The 27942-nt window shown below is 43.5% G+C and overlaps 1 long non-coding RNA gene across 2 annotated transcripts; it reads left to right on the forward strand.

Moving 5' to 3' along the window:
• Window positions 1–168: 168 nt before the first annotated feature.
• Window positions 169–22092, forward strand: LOC310712270. 2 transcript variants are annotated; one of them, XR_014528828.1, is made up of 4 exons: window positions 169–233; window positions 2286–2514; window positions 20269–20323; window positions 22039–22092. It is a non-coding gene; the product is annotated as an uncharacterized lncRNA (long non-coding RNA). The 2 variants fall into 2 exon arrangements; XR_014528829.1 differs by lacking the exons at window positions 20269–20323; window positions 22039–22092 and adding an exon at window positions 7152–8195.
• The last annotated feature ends 5850 nt before the right edge of the window (window positions 22093–27942 follow it).

Here is a 27942-nt window from a genome sequence, read left to right on the forward strand (position 1 = left end):
TTGAGAGAGAAGTGCAGGCAGAAAAGCTTCCAAAATGTTCTGCCTGGGAAATAGATGAATGCATATTTGCTATGGTGTGAGAAAGAGTTAAGTGTGCCCTTTCATAATAAAAAAGCAACACACACACACACACACACACACACACACACACACACACACTGCAGAATGGATGGGATCCAAGTCCTGGCTGAGAGAAGCAAGACTCTGAAAGGCACAAATCATCCTGAAGTTCAGTGAGTTGATAAAGTTATTAAAGAGAGGGAGGCAGGGAGATTGAAGACGAGGAAGGGGTGGCGGCAAGAGGTGACTTTCGTAGTACCTTAAGTCTGTGCAAAAGAAGAAAGAGGAAAACCAGAACAAGTCTGACAGGATAACAATCTATAGCAGCCCCGATTCCCTTGGGGTTAGAGAGAGAGAGAGAGAACAGCACAAACTCCTTTTCTTCGGCTGCTGTCTTGTGTTCTTGGCAAAAGCATCTTTGGTTTTACTTGCACAAACTTGGCTCTGAGGTTTCTTTTACTGTTATTATTAGCAAGTAGGAGAAGCGAGACCTTCATCTTGTTGGCGGGGAGAAGAGAGTGAATCAGGCTGTAGCTTAAGGGTGGGGCCGAAAATGCCCCCAGATCGGCCATCGGGCCATCTGCTTAGCAACAGGATCCTGAAGGAAGAGAGGGAGAGAGAGGAAGGCCAAGTGGAGCAATTCTACAGTTGGGCCAAATTCCAGCATCTTGGTGCCAAGTGCTGAACTTTCCTGCCAAGACAACAAACAAGGGCACTTTAGAAAAAGCCTCCAGTGTAAAATATTTTTTCTACTTCTCCCTCTGCAAACTTCTTTTCCCTGGCTGTGCAAGTGATCGGTTATGCTTTCATTACACAAGTTCAAACAGGATGATGCAGTTATATATATATATAAATTCTTTTCCTTATAGGTTGGAACAGTGGCTTCATATGCACAGTGCACACACAGTTCAGCTCAGTCTATCCACGCTAGGACCAAAATTGCCATCCACAATTCTCAAATGACCTGAGTAGCTGCTATGATGATGATGATGATGATGATGATGGCTGTGCACCAGATTTGCCAGAGGGCTGAGTGAATTTGGGCATATTCGGAGGGCCTCTCAAGCAGCTTCTTCATCTGATCCTGCATGGTGATGGATGAGGATCTGATCCTGCACAGCGCTGGTGGCTGCTCCTTTGGGGGCAGCTGTCCTTGCACGTAGAGGAACTGCTCACAAAGGAGCTGAGGTGCAGTACAGTACAGGGAATATTATGCTATTTAGTTTATTTATTGAATTTGTATCCACATTTTTCTCCAAGGAGTTCGAAGTGGCTCACCTTTCCTCAACCCTGTAAGGTAGGTTAGGCTGAGAGGCAGTGAATGGCCTAAGTGGGCTTCATGGCCAAGTGGGGATTTGAACCCTGATCTCCTAGGTCCTAGTCCAACACTCTAACCGCTACGCCACACTGGTCTTCTACTGTCAGACCCTTGGCTCACCTAGCTCAGTACTCACTGCTCTCAACAAGAGAGGTTCTCAGACATCTCAGACAGAGGCCTTTGCCTTCACCTTTGCCTGATCATTTAACAGGAGCTGCCAGTCATGGAAGCTTAGAGCTTCTGTATGCAAGGCAGGTATACAGCCAAAAAATTATGGAGCCTCTTTTTGGGGGTTGTGACTGCACAGTACTAATAACACAGGATCCTAAATCCTTATTTGTCAACATAATAGCCTGAGCCTTTGAGGTGTCCACCAGTGGAGTGAGAAAAACCCTAGAAGATATGGGGTTTATTGACTTCTGGATTAGAAGGGCCATTGGTTCCATTAGGTACAATGTGCAAAGTACACCACAGTTATTTATACTTACGGTCATCAACATGTATCTCACAGCATGGCGAGCCATTTCATAATTTTAACAGCCCATGTTCTATTAAATGCCATACTAATGTTTTAATAATGCTTTATTAAAGGGTACAAAAATTGGGCCAGTACTTTCTGGTGCATGGCCGCCCCATTTTTTTTATTACAGTTTGCTAAAGAATATATCACATAAACTTCCCAGCCATATATATGAAGCCATTTCATAACATGCTTTGCACAGACTGTGATTAAAGCTGTTAGCTTGATCTGTAATTACATTTGCAAATACATTTTTATTGAGTTATGCAATGGGGGGGGGATTAAACTTGCCAAAAGCATAATGGATTATGTAGCTTGAATTCCAGAAAAGAATGGAAAGAGAGAATACAGAAATCTATATCTTATAATCTAATGCAACTTCTGCAGGGGCCCAGGTCTTTGGTGGCACATGTAGGATATGAAGTGAACCATTGAGTAAACATAAGTGCATAAGAAGAGCCCTGTGGATGGATCAGCGAATCAGTCTGAAGGTCCATCTAATCCAGCAATGGGTTCTCACACTGGCCAACCAGATGCTTGAGGCAAGGTCACAAGCAGGAACTGGAGCGCAACAACGCTCTTCCCATATGCGTTCCTCTGCAACTGTTCTTCAGAGGTAGGTAGAACACAGCCATCATGGCTAGTGGCCATTGGTAGCTTTATCCTCCATAAATTTGTCTAATTCTTCTTTAAAGCCATTTAGGTTGGTGGCAATCACTGCCTCTTGTGGAAGCGAATGTCATAATTATATGTGCTGCATGAAGAAGTACTTTCTTTTGTCTGTGCTGAGTCTTCCAACATTTCGTTTCCATGGATGTTCTAGCATTATGAATGGGAGAGAAACTTTTTCCATATTGTGTAAATTCATAGACTCTTATGTTATATGCCTCTTACTCGCCTTCTATCTAAACTAAAGAAAATTTAAAGCAAGACTAAAACCCTAAGAAGCAGACACGCATGGTAAAGACCCATTTATCAAGCTAGCAAAACCCTCCAGGGCAAATATTTCATTTCAGGTAAGATATAGCAATCTATATACATATATAGTGGGGATCCTCAGGCCCATGAGCTGAACGTGGTCCTCCAGGACTATCTAGCCACTGGGACTCTCCTCAGGCCACTCCCCCTCCCTAGGACACACCCCTCTTCCCAGACCCCACCCTTGTTGGCTCTGCTCCATGTTTGCCTGGAGTAGTGGTAGGTGAGGAGGTGCTCTGAGCACTTTTGCCTCCACTGGCATGTGGCCCCTGGCATGTGGCCCCTGGAAGTTTTCCCATGAGGGAATGTGGCCCTCAGGTTGAGAAAGGTTCTTGGGATAGGCACATGTCAACAATATATATGAAAAAGAAATGAATTTGTATGTTTGTGTGTGTGTGTACACACACACACACACACACACCTACGTACACACAAACCTAGCAAAATAGTTCAGAGGATAATGCCCAGAAAATAATGACTCCTGATAGCTGAGACTGTTGTGCCTAGAAAATGACCATCCTTACATTTACTTACCACTTTAAGACCGCATAATTTAGTTTGGAATATACAACCAGAGGAGGTGGGAGGAATAGCCCATTTTCTCCCATTTCACTTAAATTCCAGTAAAATTGAAGTTCACCCTTGGGCCCACAGTCAAGGTGACATCTAAGAACACGGTTCCATTATTTTCTCTGTGTGGAAAGTTAATACCATTGCAATAATGACAGATAATACGGTGGGTTGGACAGTTGTTTTTAGTAATGTCAAGAGCTGATCAGGAGTATTCTGCAAGGGTACTTGAGCCTGAATGGAACACTTGTGATGGGAGCTAAGAGGCCTGAGCTCAAGCCTTTAGCATATTTTAACTGTGCATGTCTGATTGCTCTCAGTGGAAGTGATCTGCTTTGTTTTGAGTGGCTTTCTAAACACCTCACTTGAGCTCTTGTGCTCATGCTAAGAAATAAAGGAGCCACCAGCCTTATTCCAACAGGACATCCTTTCCAAGTGAGATTGCTCATACCAGTCTGGTGCATCCATGCATAGAGAACTGAAAGGAAACTACAGAGCAGAACACACTGTGCATCTGGGTGCTGTTTATATGGCAACAGAGCAGTTGCTTAATTAATAGTGCAAGGGGGCTGCATTTCCAGAATCCCACACAGACATTGTTTAATGAGGTAGAGAGTGATGTAATTTTGTAACGTGCTTGCAGAAATACAAAATGACTTAAAGTTGTTGCTTGGCTAATTTTGATTCAGCCGGACACACACCCTTTTTAGTTGCTCTCTCTCTCTCTCTCTCTCTCTCCTAAAATGTTTCCCAGTGCAAGATATGAATGAGCACTGCTGGGTAGGGTCAACTGTAAATGCTCTTGTATAATTTGTTCAATTAACTTGATGCATTTTAACCATTTTATACAATCACCGTGATCTTGTGACTAGGGTCACTTTCTTGTCTGAAGCATTAGACAAGATGGCAGCTCCTCCTAGGTTCCATGTTCAAAAACTGATCAAACTGGTAATATTGAATCTTGCTTCAACACAGGCAAGTGCCCTTCACCACAGCAGGCTAGCTTAATGGAATTGTGTGGAACACATAGCTCTATTCTGCTGTTGCTTGTCCTGCAAGTATCTACTGCTTGAGGCGACTGCCTCATACTGCCTAATGGTAGGACTGACTCTGACTAGAGGACACTCAGAAGTCAATTGATAAACCAAATTAGTGGATTGTGGTTTTGAGTGAAATGTCCAGAGCTCAGGGTGTGATCATATGACTGTTTAACCAGATTCTCAAATGAGTTGAATTTGCATAAGTCACTTGAAACCAATGGACCTAAGTGTGTTTGCAGGCCATGTTTGCAACTCAAACTGCATTTACGACAACCCACACTTATCTCTTCTGGACTCAGCACAGATACATGCAACTGACATCAAGTGTTTGTCAGATCATGTGAACACAGGTTCAGAAATTTCAGGTGGTGGGATGTGAGGTCTATAGACTTTTATCAACATGTTGTTGCTCCTGTTGGAATACCTATCTGGTGCAAATATACAAATATTTGGATTTCTTTTTAAAAATATTACTTTGTTAGTGTCACAGACATCATTAAATCAAGTTCATATGGCTTTCTATGACAGACTAGGCAAGTCAAGTCAGGTTCACTTGGCTCATGGAAAGAGTTTGGTGTAGACATGTGTGATTTTAAATACTCAAAGGCAATCCCATATCTCTTGCCTTTGATGTTCTTGGAAAAACCTTGTAACACAGGCATTTATCCTACGCCGCCTTCTTCAATGCTTTGCAGATAGACTGTTGAGCTTAGGTGTGGGAGGGCCAGTATCAGATCCATGCTTAGCCATGAAACTAACTGGGTGGCCTTGAGCAAGGTTTTCTTTCTGAGCCTAACTTGTCTTCCAGGATTTTTGTGAAGATCCAGGACAATTCCGATATTACATTTTTTTAAAAAAACCCTAATACATCTTAAATGTTATAAAGTCCAACCGCACAGTAAGCAATCAGTGAATGGTAGTTTCTAAAAGAGCAACTAGCAGCCATCCAAACTGAAACCAAAGGGGTGGGTTCCCACCCACCCACCCTCTGCCCCACCCTGCGGTCCCAATCCTGATCCCTTCCATGTCTGCTCTCTGCTTTGAGAGGGACATTCCCATTGGTGCAAAAGGGGTTTTTTCTACCAATGGGTTATATCTATTACTAGCCATAGCCAGAGTAGACCCACTGAAATGAACATCTATTAATGTTAATGGGTCTGATTAACTGAGTAGGATACATACCAATCCTAATAGCAGATGTGATGGAGGGATTCCTGATCTGAATCACAGGAAGGCAGTGAAGGTTTAAATTCCCTCTGTCCCATCCAGGATTCTAAACCAGATTGTCCCCCCCTCCCCATGCTTGCTATTCTGTCTGTCTGTCTGTCTCTCCATGCACACATGGTAAATATATATTTGCAAGATTATCAGCGCATGAATCCCATGAGAGTACATGAATCCTGGACACCCTGAATATCTTCCAACTCCTTTTTGGCTGCTGTCCAGAGTTTTGGGAGGATGTGGCTTCAGTGTGGGTTGGGCATGTGCTGGGAAGTTCTTGTGCCATTAGCCTTTCACTTCTTCCAGCCTTGTAAACTGGGCTGGTCAGGTTGCAAAACTGCCAGTGAGTTTCCTGTGGTCCAACTCCCTGCCTGCCTTGTGCCAGGAACATAAGGAAGCTACTTTATATTGAGTCTGACCATTAGTCCATCTAGCACAGGACTGTCCACACTGACTGGCAGAGGCTTTTTTGGGTTTCAGATAAGACTCTCTCCCAGCCCTACCTGGAGATGCTGGGGGTTGAATTTGGGACCTTCTGCATGCAAAGTAGCTGTTCTATCCTGGAGATACAGTTCTTCCCTGATTTAGGTCATTGTCCATTTAGTCCACTTCTGTCTTTCCTGACCATTAGTGTCTCTAATTTCTTCATCTTTCCCAGAAATGCCAAGCCCAGGACCCATCCTATTCAGAACAAGCTATGTCACAAATGCATATATAGTTTTTATTTTGAAGCTATAGCTAATCTGGGTTTTTCTTAACCACCACACGATTGGCTTTTCAAAGGTATCGGCTCTAGGGAAACCAGAAATGGAACATGTGCTGGCAGATGGTTGCAGAGAGAAATTTATATAATGTTTCTTGGCACTAAGTTTGGCAGCTGACAGAATTACAAGTTTTGCCATTGCATAACCAATACCATGTGGCACCAAAGAAAAATGAATTGCAAAGTCATGTGAGGACTTCTTTTCAGAAGAACTGTGCCAATTCCTTCATTATCCTCTCTTTGCCAGCTCATAGCATCCTGTGTTTTTGCCCCTAGCTGTTTGGATCTGTTCTTTCAGGGACAACCTGGTTCCTTTCTTTGATAAAGGGGAAGAAGCAGTAGCTCAGTGGTAGGGGATCTGCAGACCTAGCATAAAAATCCTCTTTTCCATCACTCACTCATTATGTGGTGTTGGGTATACTGCTCAATGAATATTTTCAGTCAAAGTGGTAGCCGACTAGTCATAACTTACAGCACAAATGAAATAATGGCCAAGCACTGTTTTAGAGGCTACTCAATGTATTATTCCATAAGATGTAATAGATTAGCAAGAATGATGCAACTGATGAAGTTAACATTAGTTCCCAAAAGCTTTTGCCATACTAAATGTGTTAGTTTTGAAGGTGCTAGTACTATACCTTTCGTTGTTTTGCTCAAATTTCACTGTGGTCTATTTTACAGGGTTGTTGTGAAGATAAAGCGCCTCTCTGTCCCATCCACTGATTCTGTCTTACAAGTGACCCTCTAGCTCTACATTTCCACTGTCACAAGAAATGCAGATTATGGGCCACATTTTTTCCAAGGAGCAAAAGAGGGGAATCTCAAGGAAGCAGCTTGCAGAAGACTAGAACGAGTGAAGTAGGGGGTTCACCATGTGTCCCATTTTACAAAGATCATTCTTCTGTGGACATAGTCTTCCTCCCAAATAAAGTGGTACCTCGGGTTACAGACGCTTCAGGTTACAGACTCCGCTATCCTGGAAGTAGTACCTCAGGTCAAGAACTTTGCTTCAGGATGAGAACAGAAATCACGTGGCGCGACGGCAGTGGGAGGCCCCATTAGCTAAAGTGGTATCTCAGGTTAAGAACAGTTTCAGGTTAAGAACAGACCTCCGGAACGAATTAAGTTCTTAACCCAAAGTACCACTGTATAGCAAGATTTGTTGTATTTCTCCTTCAATTTCATTAAATATTTCTAATGTTGCATCTAAACAGATAAATTGACATATGCAATTTTTATGCAAATATGATAGATAGATATTGGGGTGGAGGAGAGAGGCTGTCAGTCATGGGAGAGATTCTGTTTAGAGGCTGATATATCACATGGAGCTCACTGGCAGAGGATCTGCTTTGGTTACATAAACTACCAGGTTCAATCCCTGACATCTCCAGGTAGGACTGAGAGAAAATCTTGTCTGAAACTCTGGAAAGCTGCTGATAATACTGAGCTAGGTGGGCCAATAGTCTGATTTGGTTTAAGGCAGTTTGTTAGGTAATATGCAACACCTGACAAACACACAAACCGTTCAGAGTAGCTTTCAGGTAATGGCTACCACACCACAGGGAGTCTGTTATGTACTTATTTTGTCTTCTCAATAGGACAATTGTGAGTACAAAGATCTGTTTATCTGTTCAGCTATCTTGGCTATGCTTGCCACTGGTCAGCTACTTGAGTGGTACCTATTATTATTTTCTCCAATGCTCTCTGTTATTTCTGGTCACTCTCCATATCCATCATGTGGGGAAATAGTTGATTTGTGGGTTTCTCACAACAAACCACTTTGCAAATATCCAATATGCAAACTTGGAGCTGTGTTGGGAAGTTTCCATTGGACACATAAGGCCATATTTTTAGAATGGCAGAATAACCACAATTATTTCTGACTGGAGTCAACAGGAATCTGAACTTCAGGCCCAGTCCAATAACTATCATTCTTGCAACGGATAATTAGCACCTTAGTTTTATGTGAACACTTTGCAATCTTACATTAGAAAAAGCACTCATTTGATCTGGAATTTCTAAACCCTTTGTGGAATGTCAATCTTTTGGTGGGATGTTTCCTCATATTGAGGAACACAGCTGCCAGTCATTTTTTAAATGACAGTAAGTTCAACATGTCAGATCCAACAGCCTTTTAGAATGTGGCTTTTGGGGGTTGGGTTATTGGGTTACTGCTTTTGGTTTGATTTTATATGTTGTGGTCTTGTTGTGAACTGCCCTGAGACCTCTGGGTATAGGGTGGTGTATAAGCTGATAGGTAAATAAATAAATAAATAAATAAATAAATAAATAAATAAATAAATTCTTCCCTGGACACTTGGGCTGGCCATGTTGGGTACTGGATGGAGCAGCAAGTCTGTCTCTTTTTCTGTTCTTGGCTAGCCATCTCTATGTGTTCCTAAGTCTTTTAGGATCAGCTGGACTTGATGTTTAAGCGTGTTCTCCTTCACGGAGAGCTCGTTTTGCAGTGGGGGCCACCAGGATACTCCAAAGTTGTAGGGCAGGCTAACTGATCGTTGGCCACTGATGCGATTGGGCTTCCCTTGTTGTTGGGAAGAAGTTAATGTTGCCATTTGTTGATTGACAGCCAGAAATGCTAAAACTCCTTGCACAAGGCTAAGGCTTCCTCTTTTCACCCGTGCATCGGATTGCCCGTTCCCCCCCTCCCTAGAATTAGGGTTGTTTGCTTTGACCTTGCAATGCCTGTCATGGGGTCGTCTGCTCTTGGGGCAGGGGCCAGTAGGAATTTTGTCCATCTGGCTGGTTGGCTGGGGCCATTTGGTTTTTGCCTACTGCGTAGCAAATAATCACAACTTGTAAGGTTGTGGTTAGGCATTGGTTTATGGTTTGGTTGGTTGGTTGAGGGGCATGGATTGGCTGTGCCTGCCCCTCTAATGCTGCTGCTGCAAGGGATTCCGTTAAAGGAATCAGGGGCTAACTATTGCTTGTCCACCCTGTCAAGGGGGCTCGGGCCATAGCAATGAGCTCCTGGTTGCATTTGGGGAGGGCTGAGGGCAGGTTCCCTGCTCTGTCGCTACCCCCAAGTGTATTCCCCTTTTCTGACTTTCGCAGGCGTGCGGAATGTCAGTCTGTCCCCCATGGTGGGGGCAGGTAGTCACAACCAATGCCTAAGCAACCACTCACATTTTTGTATTTTAATAAAGTTGTGGCCAAAATTATGCCCAAAACCTTAAACAAAAATTTCTGTGTGGTGTGTGAGTTATTGGGGTGGCCCTGGGGACCTCGACACGCAAATAAGCAAATAGCAGAAGATGAGATTAAAATGTATTAGCAGTGTTCAAATATTTTTAGAGCATCACACAGAAGATGAAACACACTTGATCCAGGAGCTGAGCCTATGCTCCACCTGCACTGTTCAAAGCAATATGCTTCCTAATACCAGCTGCTGGAAACTACAGGTTAAGAGAGTGCTGTTGTTGCTTTCCCTGAGCATCCAGTTGGCCACTGTGAGAACAGGGCTAGATGGGCCACTTTCCTGGTCCAGCAGGGCATTCTTTTTATATTCTTATGTAACCAGTGGGTGGCAATTGCAAGACCACCCACCCATTCCTTGTACTTTTCGTCATTTTAAAATGACCATTTTATTTGATGTTTCTGTCCGGTGGCAGTTTTTTCAACACAGAGAAAAGCTGTGCCAGTGTAATGCTGGTGCGAGGAAGGAAAACTTGCCCATGATGAGCTTATTAGCACATGAATAGGTTGTGTGAAGCAACCACTGAGAGCAGCAGATGGGAAGAAGAAAGAAAAAGTAGCCCATTGCCAAATTTCTCATAGAGGGGTTTGGGAACTCCTAGCTAATTAGTTAAATAATTTGAAAATATTTATTTCTTTCACAATGGAAGAAAATGATGGCCTCTGTGCTTTAATCAGCAGCATGTCTTCCTACACGGCCGTCCATGAAAAGTTATTGCTTAATTAACGCCTTTAAATGAATACCTGATAATTAATAAACCCATTGGATTGTACCCCAAGGCTGGGAGCTGAAGAAGCCTCCTCTGTTCAAGTATGAAACGAGAAACCATGCTGAACTAATGGGAAATAATTCCAGTAGAAGGCAAACCAATTAGGATTAGTGAATTCCATTTCATTTAAAGTTTCAAGATACAGAAGTAATTTATCTAGTAAATTAATAGTGTTAGTGACTTTTCTAATATATTAGCAAGTGTTTCGTATCAAATTAATGAAAACCAAACTGGTTAATACAGAATGAGACTTATTATAAAGGTATAAATGTTATTGCTGTGATAAGATCCAAATGGTTAATATTAAAAGGTTCATGTTTCTCTAATGGATAGCTATTTTTAATTTTTCCATATGCCAGAGCAACTCAATTTTATTAGTTAAATAAATAAATTTGTCAGTGCGGAAAGACCTGTTTATTTTGGCATATGGTTATGTTCTCCTGAATTTGGGGTTAGAAGAAGGGCAGCCACTTCCCATCTTATATAGCCAGTACTTATATGCATGGGGGTGGGGACATATCCCTCAGTTAGAGTGTGTTTGAAAAGAACAGCAGTGAACACTTTTAGCTTCAATATATGATCTTAATAGAAATAAGAATAAACACCCAGCATTTGGGTGTTGGGTCCTATCACTATGCACACGATATCCAGCCCATGACCCCCATGTTCAACTGATGCCAAGGAGTCTGTTATCTGGACCCAGTGATGTGGGCTTGCAAACTGAAACTCAGTCCAGACAAGATGGAAGTACTGTTGGTCAGTAGACAAGTTCAGTGGTGTCCAAACTTTTTCAAAGAGGGCCAGATTTGATGAAGTGAACATGTGTGAAGTTGTTGAGCTTTTTAGGATTGCACCCCACAGAAATTGTTGGGTTTAACTTACATTTACACTTAGGTTTTGAGGAGACAGAAGAGAACAGTGACTGTGGTCAAACTTCTAAGAAACAAGCTCTCTGCTATTATTGGCATCTCCTTTCCTGGGCTGCTTCAACTCCTGAGACTCTACAGCAGCCTTTGTCAGCCTGTTGCCCTAGATGATGGAGACTACAACATGCATGAAAACTGAGACAAGATCCCTGCCCCCTCCTGCTTGCACGCAAGTAAGTAAAGGGAAATGAGGAAGGGGAAACGTGGCGGTTGAGGTCAAGGCAGTGGCCACCTCTCTGCCACTGCCATCAGTGCAGCATCAACATCCCAAATGTGTACTGTAGCATTTATTTATTTAGTCATGCCCCCTGGCTGACCAGATTGGTCAACCCAAGGTGTGATGCAGCCGGGGACTCCCTAATGGTGCGGGGGCTAGCCCTGCGCCCCACACAGAGGTCGTGATGAGCCCGCAAAAAGGAAATGGCTTTGGTGGGCAGGCGCTCGGGGGCCGCAAGAGATTGCTTTTTCAAAATTGCCTGGGGGGCCATTTGAAACCAGCCCGAGGGCTGCAAGTGGCCCCTGGGCTGGACTTTGGACATGCCTGGACAAGTTGATTCAGGATTGGGGGTCCAACCTGTTCTGACTAGGGTTGCACTCCCTCCAAAGGTTTGAGTTCACAGCAATGTTGGTCCTGGGAGGTCAGGTGATTGTTGAAAGATCAGATTGGGTAAGGGATGTAGCTCAGTAGTAGAGCATCTTCTTTGCATGGAAATGCTCCCAGGTTGAATCCCCAGCATCTCCGTTATTTCTGGGAGAGACCCATGCCTGAAACTTTGAAGGGCCTATGCAGGTCAGGGTAGACAATACTGAACTAGATGGACCAGTGGTCTGACTTAGTATGAGGCAGTTTCCTATATTAGCTTCCTGTATTCCCATACTTTAAGAAATCTATCTTGAAAACACGTGTACAGTGGTACCTCGGGTTACAGACGCTTAAGGTTACAGACGCTTCAGGTTACAGACTCCGCTAACCCAGAAATAGTACCTCGGGTTAAGAACTTTGCTTCAGGATGAGAACAGAAATCGTGTGCTGGTGGCGCGGAGGTGGCAGTGGGAGGCCCCATTAGCTAAAGTGGTACCTCAGGTTAAGAACAGTTTCAGGTTAAGAACGGACCTGCAGAACGAATTAAGTTCTTATCCCGAGATACCACAGTAAAGGTAAAGAGACCCCTGACCATTAGGTCCAGTCATGGCCGACTCTGGGGTTGTGGCGCTCATCTTGCTTTATTGGCCGAGGGAGCTGGCGTACAGCTTCCAGGTCATGTGGCCAGCATGACTAAGCTGCTTCTGGTGAACCAGAGTAGCACACAGAAACACCGTTTACCTTCCCGCCAGAGCGGTACCTATTTATCTACTTGCACTTTGACGTACTTTCGAACTGCTAGGTTGGCAGGAGCAGGGACGAGCAACGGGAGCTCACCCCGTTGCAGGGATTCGAACCGCTGACCTTCTGATTGGCAAGTCCTAAGCTCTGTGGTTTAACCCACAGTGCCACCCGTGTCCCTCAGCGCCACCCGTGTCCCTGCCACAGTATTGCAATGCAATTAATGAATATGCTTTCTTTCACAAAACTCAAGGTAGTATTTTTGGGGTTTTCAAGCAAGCTGTCACCCAGGTAGTGATCAGACCCAGACCTCTTTAGCTTCATCAAGGTTGCTCCATGGTGTGTCTTCAAAACCAATTCCTGGGGCCATTTTTTGGAAGTAGTGATGGTGATGATCAAACTTTAGATACTGATTGGCAAAGCAGTCCTGTTGTCATAGTGAGGAAACACAGGCAGAAGTTGCTTTGGCTGGCACCAACTAGGCAGTGGCAAAGCTGCATGCTCTGCTAGCGGGGGCAGATAGCAGGTGGGTGCGTGGCTGGCGCCCCGGGAGAGTGGCGTGCATCCCAGGGGTGTGGTACGCTGCCCGTGAGGGCGTGATGTGCCACCCGCAGGGGTGTGGTGTGCGTTCTAGGAGCGTGACACGCCATGTGAGGGCATGGAGTCACGTGCGTGCACGGGTGCATGACGTGTGTCGGGGGGGTGCCACCATGGCACCCTACCAGAATAGTGGTGCCGGGGGCAGTCCACTCCCTCCACATCCCTGTTTCTCTGCCCATGCAGCTAGGCCATGAGTGTGGAAATATTTTGAACCAGAGGACCATATTCTCTTCTGGACCACTTTCTGGGGGTCACATGCCACTCTGTTTTCTGGACATTTTTAATGTCCCTGTAACATAGTGCTCCTGAGCAGGTTGAGTTAGTTTATTCCAAAAGAAACCCAGGAAGTCAGTTTTCTGCTGTTGGAATACAGGTAGGAACGTGCTATAGCTCAGCAATGGAGCATCTGGTCAGTGTTGCTGCTGGTCATTGTAGACCAGGCATCCCCAACCTTTGGCCCTCCAGATGTTTTGGACTAAAATTCCCATCATCCCTGATCACTGGTCCTGTTAGCTAGGGATCATGGGAGTTGTAGGCCAAAACATCTGGAGGGCTGCAGGTTGGGGATGCCTGGTGTAGACAATATGAGTTACATGGACCAGTAATCTGATTTAATATGAGGCAACTTCCTATTTTCCTATGTTATAAATATTGATCACAATTAAGAGGATTGCTGGAGTCACTTCTCTTAGCATCAATGATGTAAACAATCCTGATGAATGTTAATTCCCAAAGTCCCTGGAAATTGTCAAGCCTTGAATTCTCGATTTACAGTTTGTTACTTGAGCGGCGGTAAAAAGGCAAGCATTTAATACAACACACCACCTTGGATCCTTGCCTGATTCAGTAATACAAATAATTCCAGCCCAGGAGAGCTATTGACTAAAATGAAATTGTCCGGAGACGGAATGCAAAAATTGCCCACAATTTGGCAGAATTTCTATGCAAGAGTGTCCAAGGATTAGGATTATGCAACCTTAGAGAGGAGAGTTTCATTAGCTTGTTCTTTTTATCATGCTCTTAAAACAAGATACAATAAAGTGAAATAAAATGTAACGTTAAATATTCTGAGAATTGCAAAAGTACTTGTTTTTTTTAATTTATATTTGGTGTTGATTTCTATAGCTGGGTCTGCATGCACTAGGGAATGCCTGTGAGTTAATAGCAGTTTAACTGTGATATCATCCAACCCATAGAATCTAGGCTGAACTGAAACTGGCTGAGTTTCAGTTCACATATTGTTTCAGAAAGTGTGAATTAGGTAAGTTTAAATGCAGACTGATTTGAATTTCTCCCTGATCCGTAGATGTGAGAGGTAATTGCTGAAGAGAGTCATGTAGCCGAGGCCATTGCAAGCTGTAATTACAAGTGAGAAATGACTATGAGCTATCTACTTGTTGCAAATCTAATAATGAGACATTACTGGATAGAGTTCTGCCATGTACTCTCTCCCGCAATCCCTGTCCCAGTCCCACAATCCCTCCTTTTTTCTCTTTGATGATTAAAACAGGTGCCGTAGCCCTGCTGCTTTACTTTTAAATGTGGAAAACCAGACAGAGACATAGAAACTTGCAGGCCGAGTGCTATTACGGCAGTCTGTGATCTCGGGTAATCTGATTAGTCTGATCAGACTCTTAGATACACGCTTCCTTTTCTCTCAAGGGATGTTACATCACTTAACCACCATACTGCAACATTACACAAATTGCTTTGTTAACTTAAGCCGGCTTGGCATACAACTTTTTTGGGTTGCTTTTTCGGGGTGGTTATTGTTGCTTAAATGCTTTCTTCCTGTCTTGCTGGCTGTCAAATGATAAATGTTGAGGGTTGCTCTGTTTTGCATGCCGAAGTCCTATCTGCCAAATATCTGCCAACTACCTGCCTACCTGTCTGTCTACGCACTCTTAGAGCTTTGAAGAGCAGCAGTCCCAAACTGAGCAAGGAGTCCTGTCTATATTAGAGTGCTTTAGACTTACGAGATGCCCTTTACTGTTCCGGTAGAACTTTGCGGTCCACCAACTGGAGCCAGATGTAAAATTGGGGTTCAGGAAGGGGCACACAGAATATCAGAAAAATGTGTCTTTCACAGTGTTTTTCACAGTGGCCTGCCATGTATCCCAATGGGAAGTCACCAGCAGGACTGAAGCACAGTCATGCAATGGAACTTCCTCTCTCCTCACCTAGGCTCCCAAATTCTGCTCCAGAGGGTCCCCTAATGGAAGGGCAGTGCTGGATACAACCTAGCATCAACACTGTAGGTCATGCACAAATCCTTTTACATACAAATTCTTCTACTCCAGTCAGGGCTGGATTTAGGTTGGATGAGGCCCTAAGCTACTGAAAGTAATGGGGCCCTTTATATATCCAGCTTTTCCCAGTAGTGATGTATGGAAGTGAGAGCTGGGCTATAAAGAAGGCTGATCACCGAAGAATTGATGCTTTTGAATTATGGTGCTGGAGGAGACTCTTGAGAGTCCCATGGACTGCAAGAAGATCAAACCTATCCATTCTTAGGGAAATCAGCCCTGAGTGCTCACTGGAAGGACAGATCGTGAAGCTGAGGCTCCAATACTTTGGCCACCTCATGAGAAGAGAAGACTCCCTGTAAAAGACCCCTGATGTTGGGAAAGATGGAGGGCAAAAGAAGAAGGGGACGACAGAGGACGAGATGGTTGGATAGTGTCTTCGAAGCTACCAGCATGAGTTTGACCAAACTGCGGGAGGCAGTGGAATACAGGAGTGCCTGGCATGGGCGTGCTCTGGTCCATGGGGTCACAAAGAGTCGGACACGACTAAACAACTAAACACAACAACAAATATATCCAGCTGTCCTTTGTCAACAACAAATTGTTGCTGTTTTTTGTGTTGAATACATGCTATATGGTAATTTATGGACCTAATAGGTATCTAAAGCCATTTTATTTGTTTTTTATCTTATATTTTGGAAATGTACATCCAGTTTTTTTATTCAATTTTTTTTGGGCCCCCCCCAAGAGAGTAGCTATAGCACCAGACTATAGCTTGTTTAGCATATACATAAATCCAGCACTGACTCCAGTTTCCCCTCCAAGCTTTCTTGGTTTCACTTTCAGCAGCTTAATTTAGAAGGAAAAAATGTATTTCTGTTGTTCCTTCAGTTACAACTGGGAGTCAGAAATCCTTTCTGAACTACTGCAAATCACCTGAAAATCTAACAATAGACCCTGAGCAACTTTTTGCCCAGTCCTGATCTAATAGTCTTCCCTCATCTGCTTGACAAGTTCAAGGTGTAGCCTAGAAACTGGAAAGGTGGGGGCAATGGTCTATCCAGCAGTTTTTTTGCTCCTTTCACAGTGCACTTGAAAATTGCTAGAGGATTCAGAGCGCCATTTAATGAACTATGTGTGTGCTTTACAAAACAAAACGTGTATCGAATGCTATCTCTACTCACAGTAGACCCATTGGCGTTAATGAACCTGAATAACTTGGGCTCATTAATTTCAATGGGCCGACTCATTTCTAGGTTTGCATTGCTACATATAGATTAGCCTATGCAAATTCTATGCAAATCTGTGTCCTCTTAATTGGTCTTCCTAAGTAGCTTATCAGGAAGGAGATTTACTTCTGGGTAGCAGCCCTTTTTAGGCCATAAATTCCCATCTGCTTCATTCCTACCCCTACTTCTCTGAAAATATATGTGATGTCCAGCAGCTTTTTCCGAAAGAAGTCTTCCAACTATATTCTTGCACAAAACCAAGATGAGCTGATTTTGTGGCACATGGTTTGGCAAAGGAGTAAAAAGTAAGGGAGGGAGAAGGAGAGGGAGAACTTGAGACTGTGGCTGTCAATGACAGGAAAGGAAACTTTGGGAGAAAAGACGAAGCATCTGATGATTTCCTTAAAAAGCACAAGAAATCAGAGAAGCCAGGAAATGCCATCCAAGCCAATATGCTTGCCCATCCCAGTTCTTAATCCCATTCAGCGCTGATGACACATGGATGACATGCCAATAAAAGGAAAAAAGAATAGAATGGAAAGGAAAGGAAAGGATATCCTTCTGGTAACCATTCAAGAATGCAGATTTACAAACTTGTATATTCAAACACTGCTATATATAGTCCCTTTTCAAAGAAGAACCCCTTAGCACCAGTAATGGACCAAACTCTGACTGCTTAGAGATAATGCATCTTCTTTTGGTACCCACTTGTCTCCCAACATTTTTTTAATTTAAAAAAGTAACTTTTTAATTGAGGAACTTTAAAGTCCTCAGAGGGGTCTTTACCGAGAGATTCTTAAAGAATAACAAAGGTTGCAGGAACACGTGGGTCAGAAGCCCTGAGCAGGAGGACAGAGCTGTTCTTACAGAGGAACTCTGCCTCACTGTCATTTTAAATATACCCCAGAACTTTGACTCAGTTTTGTCAGAGAATTGAGACAAGGTGAGATGGAATTCACCTTAAGCATATTCAGTGAGAATGACTCTTGTCAGATCCAGAAGGGGAGCGTGACTGGTTTGGTTGCACTGGACACTGAGCCTCAGGAGATGCCACAATGACACTTTAGAATGGAGTGTAGGAGACAGGGGGTCACCAAATATTGATGCCACACAGGGCATAGCTGCCAACATTTCCCTTTTTTTAAAGGGAAATTCCCTTATTCCGAATAGGATTCCTCACAAGAAAAGGGAAAAGTTGATAGCTATGACACAGGGCACTTCTGAAATTTGAGACCCCAAGGACTGCCACTGTCAGATATGCATAGTAGTGTGAGACCTCTGGGAAATGCAAATGCCTTCCTTCTTCTCTGTCCTAATCACCCCAAACATATCCTGATTTGTCCAACCTAGACCCTGAAGGAGAATGCTCCATTCCAGAGGCACTGCACACTGCTGGCCAACTTATTATAGATGTCTGACCACCCAATAAGGTTAGGAACTTTCATCTAGAAAGCTGCACATGCAAAATATTCTTAAGGCCTGTACTGGGCCTGACTACCCAACATGGCCGTTGGGCTCTCCTGGACAGTGAGAGCTTCCTGTTTGGACCAGTGTTTTGCCTGAACAACAGTCTTCTGGACTCTGGTGTGGTCTTTGGTTCTGACTCCCTGACACAACTCTCTGACCCCCTTCCAACAGCTGTCTACAGCCCAGCCCTAGCACAGGGTAAGATTCCATGGCACTGCAATTTGCATAGGAATCCCAGAATCTCAGTGATGGAGCCAGCTACATGTGGATGTTCCTACTCAGCTGTTGCCTGGCCTAGAAGGGCAGGTGTGACTAAAGTCACTCCCCACTGGTCTGCCTAATAGCAACTGGTGCCTCTTATACGTATGGTTCCAGTGATGACATGTATGCTGCTGTACTGTGGAATCTCAGCATGGCAAAGCAGTTCCTGTGCTGTTGTGTGCATGATGGGATCACACAATTTCCACTCAGATACTCCTTAGCCGTATGAATTGCATCCACAGTCCTTGAGTGCACTAAAATTATTGCTCAGTTTCATCTAGCTTGAAAACACACACACACATTATGAATGGCATAAAGCATAATGAATTGCATGAAGAAAGACCCAGAAGAAGTCTTAAGTGGATGCTTTCTTTCTGCATTTAGGTTGCTCTGCTTTGCCAGAAGGTCTTTCGGTCTCCTTGTCATTTTTCCCCTCTACATAACCTAAGTAACACTGATATATTGCATATTTTCATTTAGCTCTTTGAAGCACAATCCACTTAGCGATTAGAAACCTCACACAATTTAGCAGATACCATCAGTGCAGAAACTTGCTACAAGCATGTCCCTTAATAAGCAAAGCGAATATTTGAAGTATGGTTTGTGGTTGCTGCTTTTCGTTCCTGGATTATAAAATGAGGACGAGACATGTTTGATGGATACTCTAGATTACCTTTGCCCAGTTCCTGTGACTCAGATGATATGTAAAAGATGGCTTTCCATTACTTGTCAGAGGCCCATTTGCCCCATTATAACCCATGGCCATTGTGCTGAAAAAATGTCTAGAAGCATGAAAATGTGGACACTAGCAAACTTTTAGCAATATGTAATAGACTGTTACTGAGTCTAAAGGAATGGGGTGAGCCCTCAGCCTTCCTGAACCCAGGCCAGTGAGAAATGAGTCCAAAACTGGAAATTCTTGGCAATATGGGGAATGCACTGTTTTTGTTTCCATTTGTTTGAAATATGTACTTTGGTTATAGCTCCTTCTATTTGTGTTCTTAAATGGTTTATTAGGTGGAAGCTATCAAGGGTGCAATTTAGGGAAGGCTGGACAGGAGTGGGAAGAAAAATCATTAACCCCTATGTTTCAGAAGAGATGTGTGTATTCTTCAGGAAGACACATCTTTGGTTATCATGTGAGGTACCAAACTGAAACAGCAAATGCTTTTAAAATACACCAAGCCTGTGCACCTTTCTGGGAATCGCACCGTTCCACTGATATAGCTGTGCTTCCAACAACTAAACCTTTCAGTGGTACTTCTGGGTGGTGATAACTATGGTCCAGCCTAGTGCCTCCCAGATGTTGCTAGAACTTCAACTCCCATCATTCCTCACTTGGCCATGTTGGCTGCTGTTGGTGAGTGTTGTAGTGCTAACATCTTGAGGGCCTCGGGTTCAGGAAGGCTTGGCTATAGTCCTAGTCATATATTAGTCTTTAGTGTGGAAGAGACAGGAGGCCAAGCTTCCAGGACCCAGCCCAAGTTGTGTGCCCAGCTATCCCTCCCATCAATTTCTCTATTAAGCTTCACTCCTGTGACCTGATTTTGGTCACTAGAGACTCTTCTCCCTCCCTCCCTCCCTCCCTGCCTCTCTTTCTCTCTCTCTGTCTGTCATAGAACTATTAAGCCAATGATTTCAAGAATCCATTCAAGCTATTTTTATATGTGGAAATGTATTAAAAACATAGTTTTACTTCTGGTAAAACACAGCATAATCCCAAGGATTCCATTAATATTTTTGTAATCTCTTTCCCTTGCAGTGAGATGATGACCTTGCATCTTTGACACTATTGGTGAAAGGAAATGGATCAAACTGTGAGTAATGGGTTACTTCCTCACATACAAACACAAATGTCCTTTTCTCTCCCCAGCCCCATCCCCACCACTGCCAATTGCTTTTAAGGCCACCTTTTATCATTGTTTTTCCTTCTGAAACATGCATTTAAATAATTGAGGACTTTGCTTTCACCACTTTCTTCTCTCCTGTCAATGAGGGCTGCAAACAAGATTGAATCTATTGTGGGGAGGCATGGGGCTCTGTATGTGAAGGCTGTCGTGCAGAACAAAGGAAGTTCCTTGATAGCAAGTGAGACCACATCTCTCTCTAGCTGAACAAAAAAAGGCCAAAAGAGCCTGCTGGATCAGACCAGTGGCCCATCTAATCCAGTATCAAGTTCTCAGAGTGGCCATCCAGATGCTTGAGGGAAGCTGTGTATCTTCCATACGGACTGACAGCTGTTCTTCAGAGTATCAGACAAGACCTTTGTGACGATGCCAGGGACTGAACCTGGGATGTTTTGCATGCAAAGCATGTGCTCTGCCACTGCGCTATGGACAATAGCTCAGGATCATGCATGTACAGTGGTACTTCAGGTTAAGTACTTAATTCGTTCCAAAGGTCCGTTCTTAACCTGAAACTGTTCTTAACCTGAAGCACCGCTTTAGCTAATGGGGCCTCCTCCTGCTGCCGTGCCACCGGAGCACGATTTCTGTTCTCATCCTGAAGCAAAGTTCTTAACCTGAGGTACTATTTCTGGGTTAGCGGAGTCTGTAACCTGAAGCGTATGTAACCCAAGGTACCACTGTACACACAAACACAAAGCACCAGGCTGGGACCTTCAATACAAATAGCACACCAGAGTCAGAAGATCCTGTTGGCTACACAGCTGCTTGCAACCCTGCTTGTACTCTGGAAAACATTGAACACACTTATGGTTCTATAAATAAATACATACATAGAAAAGATGGAAATATTCAAATGCAGAGTGTTAATTGCCATTGGCATCTCTTATGAGTAGAATCAATTCACCAAGGATATTCTAACCAGAACTACTTCATGCTCAAATGTCTCTCGAGTAAAACAAGTTGCTGTTCGGGATGAATGTGGCATGTCCCTTTGAGGCAACTGTATGGACATTGTACTTCTAAAAAAGAGGGGTGCTTCAAACTCCCCACCTTCCAGATTCAGATTCAGAACATGGTGTGATCCAAAGTGTCTTTGTTTGTTACAGCACTGTCTGGGCATCTGGTGGTGGTCCAGAGAGGCTCTCAGCAGAGACAAATGTTGGAATGGGATGGTTCTACAGCTCTCACATAGGAAGTGGCTTGTAGGTCCAGGAGGTGTCTCAGGTACCAACTACCCTGTCCCTCTGTCTCTGGGGACCCAGAGAAACACTGCAGCCAGTTAACGATGACAAAGGCTTTAGCTTTGCTTCTGAAACAGAAGCAGGTAATTTAAAACTCTCAAATCCGGGATGAAATTTGGATGTGTATAATTTTGGAGGTGTTCCTAATAGCTAGCCAGGATCATATATGCAAAAAGATGTATTCACTTACGAAGGGATGGGAGTGAAGATGCCTGCCTGCGGACTATATTATTTGTGAACACAACACTTGTCTAAAGCGTGTAAAACAAAGTCAAGCCATACTGAATGCATTCATTATCGAGCCATCAAATTTACAGAACGGGGATGAAATCTGTTTCTGTTTAGGCTATATCTGGAACAACTTATTATTATTATTTTTTACAGTGTTGCTTGTACCATTAACGTGCACGTGTGGAAAATGTAAGTTGCCCTTTCCAGTCCAGAACTGCAGCAGTACCATTTGGTAGTTATTAGCATAAAAACAACATTAACTGTTTCTCCATAGTGCTGAACTCTTTGTGGCCTTCCTAGAAATAATAGATGAAAACTATCCCCAAATAAATACCCACACTTCTAATAAATATTAACCATGGTGACCTTTAAATATGAAGCAAAGAGTTCTGCTCTATTGCTTTGTCCCCGATAATGTGAAAACCACCCCACGGGGTTGAAAAATTGACTGTTCATCGGTCCTCGGGCTGTGTTTGGACGTTTGTTCCAAGAAGGCTGTGTGCCAATGTTCATGAGTGGCTTCATCTTCAAAACACATAGTCTTGCTTTCTTTCAGCTTTCCTAATTCTTCACATTCTTTCCTAGCAGGGGGAAAAATAATATGTTGGCTGCATTAACAGCAGAAACATTTGGAAGGGTAAAAACAAACAAACAAAAATAATCAATTTTCAAGGTCCACTTGCAGATGGATGGAAGTGTTTATGAAACATTTATTGTTCGGTCACAAGAGAAAATGTTGCTGTAATAGCAAAGGAGAGGCATGAAAATAGTGGGAGATTATTTCTACCACCCACCCCAATATGCATTAAAATATGCTACTTTTCAGTTTGCAGTGACTTTAGGGGAAATGGGAATTTGGAACAAGGCAGAATTAAATAGGGTATATACAGTATCTTACAATATCTTGAAAGTCATAGAACAAATAGTATCAATAGAGAAGACATGATTCTCAGCAAGGTTTAAACCAGGGGTGTGGAACCTGTGGCCCTTGATGCTGTTGGATTTCAACCCCTATCCAATCCAGCCAGCAATAACAGTGGTCAGGTATAATGAGAGTTGCAGTCCAGCAACAGCCAGAGAGTCACAGGTTCCCACCCCTACCTTATGTTCAAAGCCAAGACCCAAGTTAGGCACAATAGTCTTTGGTGACAAAGCTGCAGCAGAGATTTAAAATCACAAAACACGCAGCAAAGAAAAGTGTGTAAATATAGGCTGTAAAACCTTTTAAATGTGCCCTTTCTAGTGAAAGTATCCCACTTTTCCAAAGCATCCCACTTCCCTAGCACAGAGATAGACCACATGTTTAGTAAGTCATAAAATGGTTTACTTACAAAACTATTCAAAGGTCAGATTCATGTGCTTTTCCATACAGCAGTCAGAAAAAAATTGCACAGGCAATAAAATGTTGCTTGGTTACAGAACGGTAATACACACCACCACTTAAACAACTCTCCCCCCTGCTAAGACCATTCATGCAAAATGCATAGGAAGGTGCTTGCAACACCAGGGCATTTCCCAAGAATAGGAACACTCTTGAGTCGGGATATAAGAAGGAAATAATTTTATTCTAACTTGTATTTCTCACAATCAACACTGCTTTCATTCTGCTGCAGTTCAACTCCCACCAGATACTATGTTATTATTTTCACTGTCCACTGTTTAACAAGACTTATGTAACATACATAACTATTTATCTAATACAGTGGTACCTCGGGTTAAGAACTTAATTCGTGCCGGAGATCCGTTCTTAACCTGAAACTGTTCTTAACCTGAGGTACCACTTTAGCTAATGGGGCCTCCCGCTGCTGCCGTGCTGCCGCCGTGCAATTTCTGTTCTCATCCTGAGGCAAAGGTCTTAACCTGAGGTCCTACTTCCAGGTTAGCAGAGTCTGTAACCTGAAGCATTTGTAACCCGAAGCGTTTGTAACCCAAGGTACCACTGTATATGTAACTTACATTCATTTAAATGTAAAGGAAACACCAAAATGAAATAAAATGAGATTAATTAATTCTTTGGACATTTAAAAACAGCAACAATAAGAATACCGATTATCTTCCCTTGAGTATAGTGGTACCTCGGGTTACATACGCTTCAGGTTACATACGCTTCAGGTTACAGACTCCACTAACCCAGAAATAGTGCTTCAGGATAAGAACAGAAACCGTGCTCCGGCAGAGCGGCAGGAGCGGGAAGCCCCATTAGCTAAAGTGGTGCTTCAGGTTAAGAACAGTTTCAGGTTAAGAACGGACCTCTGGAACGAATTAAGTACTTAACCTGAGGTACCACTGTAGTTTCTCTTCCTGATCACAGATGAACTTGCACACTGCAGCCATTTCTGCTTCCTCTTCTGCTCTTGTCAGTTTTTCAACATCCCTACCCTTGAGGAGTAATCACATTTAATCTAAAACATGTTCCTGAATTGAATGCCCCCCTTGCCCACCCTAAAACTTATCCCCCATAGGACCCAGGGCAGGTGTGCCTACTGAATTCATCCAAAGATGCCTCTGAAGGGGACTTTTGTGAAAGGGTTCATATGTTCCAAATATTGCACTTAGAAATGAAAGCCTCTGTTTTAATTATCGCAGCTCCTATCAGCTTGTCTTGATCTTGGCTGCACCATTTGAAAGAGATGATTACAAGGCCTCTGTACAAATGCGACTCTCAAATCTGAAAAGATAAAATGACCAGTTTTACCGAAACCAGTTTTGGTCTAGCAATCTTGTTGAAATTATCCAAGGGCCCTAAGGGACATTAATCAGATCAGTTTGCATCTCTCTCTGGGTGTGCAATTGCACAACTATTTTGCATACAAACTGCTTGCATGAATGCATACAAAGAAAGTGTTTGCATGGGCATGTAATTAAATAAGATCATATCTGACAAGCAAATCCCAGATAGAATAAGCACTAATTACATGGTTACAGTAGAATCTAGCAGCGTTCCATGGTTTAACAGAACCACATTTCTCTCTCTCTTCCAAATCTGACCATGACTGGGTGTGTCTGTTATTAGAGAAAGGTTCCTCATAATTTGTGAAAAAGGAGGGGGAAACCCTCCTCCATTTCAATTGATATAGTTCCCAGGAAATGAAGGAAATACAAGACACCAGTACAGGAAGCAAAGTAGCCTTCTCCTTCTCTTTCTCTTTCTCCTTCTCCTTCTCCTTCTCCTTCTCCTCCTTCTCCTCCTCCTCCTCCTCCACCACCACCCCTGCTGCATCAGGCCAAAGACCCATTTGGTCCAAAAACTTGTTCTCACAATAGTCAATCAAATGCCTATGGGAAGCCCACAAGAAAGGCACAACAGCACTTTTCCTATTTGTGATTCCCACCAACTGTTATCTAGAACCATATTGCCTCTGGCAGTGGAGATAGAGCATAGCCATATCCTCAATAAAATCTAATAGTTAGCAACAGCAAATTCAATCTCACATCCCTACTGTCCTGCTGCGGCTCCCAGCCTATTCCTGTGCTGATGTCAGGGAGAACCCACCCTCCAGCTCATCCAAACCCTCTCCTACCAGGACAGGGGGAGGCTGCATCAGTGCTTCTGCTGAGGGCTAAAAGTGTGGCTGGTTTTATGGAGGATGCTCAGTCACCTCAAGGGAACACCAAGGACAGCTTGCTCAGGGTTTGCCAAAACATGGAACTGGACCTGTTCAGGTGTGTAACCATTTGGGTTTTAAACACATGTATGCATAGACACAGCATGAATGCAAGGACTAGTGACTTAATAGACATGACTGACTTAGGTTCATATAACTATTAGTCAAGGCCATCTGGCGAGACCTCAGTGCTGAATGGGGAACCCAAGCAAAGGGGCTCCTGGATCTGAACTGAAGTCTAACACTCTTTAACTATTGTGTTATGCAGTAGATTAGAGATCTTCTCTCCATCCCAAGCAGCAGTCCATGTGTACTTGGTGAGAAGAAGGAAAAAGAATGACAGACAGTTAAGAAAGAAAATTCAATGGGTGGAATAATTCAGAGAAAACTGGCAAGGTAATCTACCCTGTTATTACCCTCATGAAATATAAGGTGCCATCTTTCACAAGGAAGAGCTCTAGGCCCATAGCTTATTGGTAAAGCCTTTTGATTTGTATGTTGAAGGCCTCAGGTTAAATCTCCAGCATCTCTAGGTAAGCCTGGGAAAGACTCCTCACCTGAAACCCTGAAGAGCTACTGCCGGTCAGTGTAGACAATACTGAGCTAGGTTGGCCAATGGTCTGCCTCAGTATAAGGCATCATACTTAAGGTGTTCATAAGCCTCACGTATAATGTCTCCCAGGCCAGAGACCTTTGAATATTTACACCAGTGAAGTATCAGGCATACAAATCTCAAGATAATTTTTTGTTCTTGTCCCTTCAATATTTCTCAATAGTTTAATTATTGTTTTAAGTAGTGATGCTGTGAAGCAGGATTTTCAGATTTTTGCCTCTTCTGTCCAATTCCCAGGCATCCTTTTCTGAGAAACATGCTGATGAAGCAAGCAATTAGATATCTCCCTTGAAATCTCCCTGTCTTACAAGATAAGGCGAGGCACCCCTATTATTCTTAGCAAAGAGGGGGTGAGGAATGTTGCTCCTCTAACTAAGTGTTATGTAAAAGCTCTGTTACTTTCCCTCAGTAAAGATGGATAGATATTTAGGGCACTATAAGCAGAATGAAAGACTGTCCCAACACAACCTGAGGTGGGTTGCACATAGCAAAGGTAAAGGGAACCCTGACCATTAGGTCCAGTCGTGATCGACTCTAGGGTTGCGGCACTCATCTCGCTTTACTGGCCAAGTGAGCCAGTGTACAGCTTCCGGGTCATGTAGCCAGCATGACTAAGCCGCTTCTGGTGAACCAGAGCAGCGCACGGAAATGCCATTTACCTTCCCGCCAGAGCGGTACCTATTTATCTACTTGCATGTTGACGTGCTTTCGAACTGATAGGTTGGTAGGAGCAGGGACCGAGCAACAGGAGCTCACCCCGTGGCAGGGATTCGAACCACTGACCTTCTGATCAGCAAGTCCTAGGCTCTGTGGTTTAACCCACAGTGCCACCCACATCCCAGATAGAGTTGCACATAGGGATGGACAAAACTGTCATAAGAACCTAGGAAGACCCCTGCTGGATCGGGTCAAAGGCCCATCTAGTCCAGCATCCTGTGCACACAATGGGCAATGAGATGCTTATGGGAAGCCCACAAGCAGTACCTGAGCACAATAGCACTCTCCCTACCTTCACTTCCCAGTAATTGCGCTAGGAAGGCCTACTGCCTCTTACAATCGAGATGGACCGTAGCTATCATGGCTAATAGCCACTGGTAGCTTTATCTTCCATGAATCTGTCCAACCTTCTTTTAAAGCTACCCAAGTGGCTACGTTCTACCTCCACTGTTGGAGGCCACCTCTGAACATCAGTTGCTGGGAGTTGCAGGTAGGCAGAGACTGCTGTTTTGCTCAGGTGCTGCTTCCCCGTTTCCCACAGGTATCTGGTTATCCACTGTGAGAGCAGAGTTCAGGTCTAGATAGGCATTTGGCTCAATCCAGCAGGGTTCTTTTTATGTTCTTATGATAGTTTTGTCCATCCTTAGATTCTTGATCTTTGGCCGTAGCTGGTAAACTTGATGCTCAGAGCCTAGCTGTTTTCACAGCCATCAAATTGAATGTAAAATCCTCTTGGTGGAAAGCTTCCCCCTTCCTTTGTATATTGCCAGCCTAATGGCTGCAGAATCCAGTCCTTAATTGACTGAGTAGCTTGTATAATGCGGATGGTTAAAATGACGAGATTGGACAGTTATTTCTTGAAATTTGTGTGCCGTTCTGTGACGGCTGTTGTTGTTAAATGCCCTACTAAAACTAGCAAGTCGTAGCTATAGCAGTCATTTTGTTTAGCTGAGGATTATTACACATTTTATGTTCCTGGTCTTTACATTTTATTGGGAGTATTTTGTTAGCTTCATAAATTATTCCATCACTAAGGAGGCAGCAGGCATGTAAAGACCAGATTCAACATAGCTTCTTCTGTGGCTTTTGTTTGTCAAAGCAAAATGGGTCCTCCTCTACCTC

This window comes from Podarcis liolepis (genome assembly GCF_965112155.1).
Source record: "Podarcis liolepis genome assembly, chromosome: 7".
NCBI classification, from domain to species: Eukaryota; Metazoa; Chordata; class Lepidosauria; order Squamata; family Lacertidae; genus Podarcis; species Podarcis liolepis.